The 5,543-nt window shown below is 40.3% G+C and overlaps 1 long non-coding RNA gene across 3 annotated transcripts; it reads right to left on the bottom strand.

The window, feature by feature from the left end:
* Positions 1-2,496: 2,496 nt before the first annotated feature.
* Positions 2,497-4,418, bottom strand: LOC111255311 (uncharacterized). Of its 3 annotated transcripts, none has more exons than XR_002675422.2 (3): positions 4,255-4,418; positions 3,884-4,079; positions 2,497-3,046 (listed from the first exon to the last, which is right to left on the bottom strand). It is a non-coding gene; the product is annotated as an uncharacterized LOC111255311 (long non-coding RNA). The 3 variants fall into 3 exon arrangements; XR_002675421.2 differs by having other exon boundaries at positions 3,884-4,075; XR_002675420.2 differs by having other exon boundaries at positions 2,499-3,046; positions 3,884-4,027.
* Between the last annotated feature and the right edge of the window lie 1,125 nt (positions 4,419-5,543).

Here is a 5,543-nt window from a genome sequence, read left to right as displayed (position 1 = left end):
AATAGCTTTCTCCGCCCCGTCTCCTTCCGCACGTAGTTAGACTAGATATAAGTTTTTTAGCTTCACACGTTAAGTTTTTGGCGTGTTTTTTTCCTATTCAATTTCCTACAACGAGCCATGCTGCTGCACTTCGACGAAGTGATAAGCAACTAATAAATAAGGACTTCAACGATGGTATTCTGGCAAATAGTGCAGCAAAGGCTGGCATGCACTGCTCGAGAATAGGTATACGATTTAAAGGAAAAGACCTACCTTCACCCTAGGTGTCCCGTTATAAATATCTACACTCTCATGGGAGAAGAAACGCCTTACGGATGCAGTACTCAAATTAGCAATGCTCGTAGGAATCAATCAATTCAGCTGAAGTGAATGTCCTTCACTAAATCGGATAATGTAATGACTCGTACTTGACCGTGCTATAGATAACGAAAGTGTCTTAAACTGGTCTTGATATAAAAAATAAGAAAAGTACTATTTTACGTTTAACTTATTTCTGAAGAATATACTCCAGATTCGTTGAAAAGTCGACATCAGCTTTTGCGCTGTGCACCACCATAATCTATCAAAATACCGCCAGACAAAGATCGTCAGTGTGAGGTGAAAATCTATATATAGGCTATATTGGGTGTAGACGGAGACATTTGCCGGGCTTTTTTGAAGTATTTCTTGCTATACATATTTGCTCACAGCCTTGATACTGTATGCCTCTATCGACTCTGTCGATGATTTTGCACATATAATACTCTATATAACGTATTCGATATTTACCACTGTTGTCATCTAGTGTGTTTATTAAAATAGATAATAAAAAATCAAAAGTTTAGCTGACGCTATTGTTCTTCTTTGTTTACCTACATACGTCACTTTTGGTAAAAAGAACTTTATATCCGATCAGCTCGAGGTTAGTGCAGGAGATTCTGGCTCGGACCCGTAACGTCCGGAACTTTTTTATAGACCATACTCTGTAGTTGGCATTAGCAATTTTCCGCGAACTATTATACAACATACGGCGAGCAAAAAATTGATTTTGGGTGAAAACGTGATTTTAAATTTGTCAGATGACCCAGTAAAGGTTGTCGTTAGGCGCAGATATGCGTATGATCTGTTTATGACCAGTAATTATAAAGTGGCCTAATCAAGAAGTAACGACTACTTACGGATGGGTATTTTCACATCAGTGGGCTTTGCCAGGGAAACTATAGGGTCAACTTTATTGAATTCGTAATTCGGTAACAGTAATTAGCAGATCTATAATTACGTAAGTTGAGACACATACAGGAAGGCACGTACGGTGTTCCACAATCTAAACATAGTACGATATAACACTGCGATTAGTAGACCACGACCGGCTGGAGATAAACACAGTGTTTCGAATTACGCCAAATCCATATCATTAAGCCAACCATTGTTATATGTATAACACCAAGCCAAGGGGTTTGCTAAAGCCGCATCAGTTAGTCTGACGTCAGATTTCCAATGTGCTGCCATGCCGATATTGAGCACGTTCGACAAACAGTCATAGTACACGCAACTACGAGTGACGGAAATCGTCGGACAACTTGACGTGACGCCTTGTTTTAATAATGGTCATGCATAGGAAATCAGCGCAAAACGAATGAAACCGGAAAAATCCAGGCTGACGTGCCTGTCCGCTGTGGTGAAAGACGAAGAGAATAATCACGTGCGCAATGCATAGGTGCACGAATCTTTACCAACACGCATATTTAATTCCGTATATAATATAGCGATGTTTTTACATCTTATTTACATATAGGGTGCGGCTGCCCCAGACAAAGACGATCACGTAACTTTCGTCAGATTTTTAGTAATTTTACTACATTTAGATTACTATGCCTAGTGAATATAGTTTAGCCTGAATTTGGTTGGAAAAGATACGCAATAGCTGACATACGGCCGCTGCTTAAAACGTGACCCTTTATAGCGAAATTATTAGACCTACATTTTTCGTGTTAAGAAAGTGTCTTTGAAGCTAATAACTATGCAAACACAGAAGTGATGGCTCAGATCAGGTTAGATCTCAGGTACCGTTTCAACAGCGTTAGCTGAGGTAACAGCTTGCGAACCTCATTGATCAAGAAAATCTACTCGGTTTAAAGTAAATCAATCTAATTGCCTGCCCTCGCATGACGTGGCTAGTCTGCATGAGTGTCACTTAGATAACGTAGTGTCTAGCGTTGTTCAAAAATTAGCGTTTGGTTTGGAGCCGACTATTTCCCTTTCTCAAAACCTACTTTTTTCCGGTACAAGAAAAACCGCTATGATAAACATAAACAATGTTGACCGCCTGCTCTAATCGCACTTACGTATGTATTGTAAAACTACTTTTTTTTTATAATTTCTTAGATGCTTATTGCATTTTTTTTGGTTTGATTGATCGAAAAAAATGCTTATATTTTATTTTTCCAAGGAAATACTGTTTTGCGTTGTACTCTTGTGAGCAATCTATGTGAGCATAGATAAATAGAGCTACAATGAAATACCTGCCCGTTCAGGCAGGATATAGATATAGAAAGGCGGTTCAATGAAGAAATGTACGTTCTTCTGTACCTTCTCGTCTGTACAGACTAACCACCTAACTTTACTCAAAAAGCACTAAGATGTTTGAAAGTCAACTCGATTTTATCCCTAGACATGGCTAGTTGAAAATTTTATTGAAGGTAAGAGTACACATGTTGGGTGCAGCGGGCATGGGGCACTGTCAGTGCTGCGAGTCGGTAGAGATACCAAGACCGCGTAGTAGCAAAAGATCACGTATATCGACACGAAGGGACTGCAACAAAAATACTCACGCATCTCGCGTTTCTATGGCTAAGTAACCGATAAAGGCAGGGGAAATAGAAAAGAAAAACAGGCGATCGACCCAGTTTGCAAGGCATTTGATCTACATAGGAGATCTTTCCTCCGCAACAGTGGGTAGTAGATATATCAGGTCGTTTTTCTTCGTAATGGACGGCGCTTCCCCACGCAAAGATTATGGCCACCTAAGCGGGCTATTGTAGTGCCTTTGACGACAAATGAGACGTAGCTACAAGTGTGACAAAAATGAAGATAAAGTTGAAAGAAATTGTTAGCCTCTGGGGTACCAATGCCAAACATTAAAACATAAAGGTTCTGGCGGTTATCAAAAACTGAGTTGTTTCAATTTGACGTGCAGATTTATACGTAGGTATATACATATATATAGGACGCAACGTGGATTCCCTAATGGTTAATTCAGGACAAGAAGGTGACTTGTATCTCAAGTTCAGGCTGAAATTCGAATTGTCTAACAAAATTTGATTTCTGGTACATTTTTTCTGAAATAGCATGATAAATGGATGCTTGTTATGCTGACCGAATGCTATAATTCAAAAGTGAACTGCTTGGGAAAGTGTTCGATATGATCAAAGCATAAATCCCACCCCAGCAAAACAACAAATCTGCGCCCATCTTTATATTCGCATATAACTGACCCTTAACTTATATTGCCTTACAGCTTCCAGATCCGAAGTTTCTTTGCTTACTCTTATGCGAGGGTTAAACTGAGAGAGCTGAGGTCGTATATGATTGAATATACGGGTAACTTTTCAGTCACCTATGTCACTACATGTGTATTGCGAAATATGTTTAAATACAACGAGAAGCAAATAAAAAACGTTTCACATAAATAATGAACTACGTAGAGAGTATCTCTGTCTCATATAACATATATATCTGCTGCGAAGAGAAACCTGAACGGTGGAAGGCACACCAGTTACAGGCCAGAGATAAAAATACTTCTAGCAAAAATCAAGACTGGCTCGTTTCAGTCTTCTTCAACGTTACTCGACTGCCTTATTAAGGATGAGATTATCCCCATACAACTAACAAAAAGCAACTGGACCTGTATAGTTGTTTGCCTTTTCGTGCATCTCATCTTGGCTGCCTACTCAGTGGATGGTTACTGGCAGTGATTGAACCGAAGTGTGCCCTGACTGCCTCGTGAACGCCTAAGTGGATGCGGGTGAGGTAGAACCGTTGGTGTTTTCTTAAAATAGAACAACCAATATCACCTTCTTAAGCCTGGTAGCAGTGTCTTCCTTTTTCAATATCGGTCAACGACACGTACCGGCCCCCAATCGTCGTCGAGTGTACGACGTAATGTACACGTGCAGTAGCCATAAATGAGAATTAAGGGAATGTAGCCGGTTAGCCGAAGAGCCCAAAGCGACCCAAAAGGGGTAAACGGTTTTCTGGTTCAGGAAGATGGCTTACCTACAGAAGGTGATCAATGACGTCATTTGCCTCGGACCGCGCATTTGACTGTGTTGTGTTATCGGCAACAACAGTAGCAGGCACCGTTTTAGAACCACTTTCACACGTGGGATGTTGTGTCATATTAATACCTGTATGCTTGTTCGGCGTATCGTTTCCTTCAAACAATAGATAGCCTCTGGTAAAAAATTTGGTCAATCAATTTCCACTTTTGATTGGCTTTAATGACATCAGATTCGGTTTAGTGCTCTGCTATACTGAATACATTACAAGTGAAGCACTGCAGGTTTATGCAGACGGCTGTATCACTTCAAGGGAACACGCAATTACCTACATGTGTACCAAAAGGCAACTTTACAAATTGACCATAATTGATTTAATATGTGTATTGAAAACAACGTCTGAATTATTTGCCATATCGGAAATTATGCGCGCTCGACGGCATAATTATGCCTCGCATGTCGCCGAACGAAGTAAGCGTACGTAATTTATTTAGCGACTATCTATCGTCTTTCTGCAACAGGCACTACAGGTCAGAGATACCTTAACGTCAGATGAGCGTGGCCGCGTCAATAAGTGTGCCTAGTTTTAGTACGTAATACACATGCGACAAGATTTGTACTCAGGGGTTTTACATAAAATTAAACTTAAAAGCTCGTAATTGTATCTACGTGGCCTCGACGAGAGCTCGTGTTTCGATGGCTGTTGGCAGGAGGGTCGACTTTCCATTCGGCTCAAAAGTTTAATATTAATAAACACGTCTGCGTGCTCTTATCTGGAATAAGCTCCTTATGACCACCTAAAGAAGTTTCGACGGTTTACATGACGCAACTGAAGGGCTTGGCTGATTCTTTTGCGCGGAAGGGAACCGGAAAGAAAATTCCTAGGACATTACTTGGCTGCTAGGGCATACACATTTCACTTTTATTGGGCAAAAGGCCATCCGACTGGTTGAATGAGACACAGAGACCAATTTATGTAGAGGAGTATTTTCGTGTCTACCATGCAATCCTTCACTTGCAAAGCAGTACTTTAAGCTTTCATCCTTAGTCTGCAAAAACAAAAAAGCAGGGCTGCACCGCTAACAAGGTTAAACCATATATGGTATACTACTACGAAATACGGGTATACCGGGAGGTACGAAAATATACCATAATCCGCTTTAATGTGCTCCAGAAAACGGTGTGTATCACGTGAACTATGTCGTGGATGAAAAATCAAAATATGTCATCTACCTTTTCTAATCTTTCTATTTTCGAGAAGACACAATCTGAGACATAAAACACCAT

Source organism: Varroa destructor, unplaced genomic scaffold, assembly GCF_002443255.2.
Source record: "Varroa destructor unplaced genomic scaffold, Vdes_3.0 BEIS01000001.1, whole genome shotgun sequence".
In the NCBI taxonomy this organism is placed as follows: domain Eukaryota; kingdom Metazoa; phylum Arthropoda; class Arachnida; order Mesostigmata; family Varroidae; genus Varroa; species Varroa destructor.
This window is presented reverse-complemented; position numbering and strand designations above follow the sequence as displayed.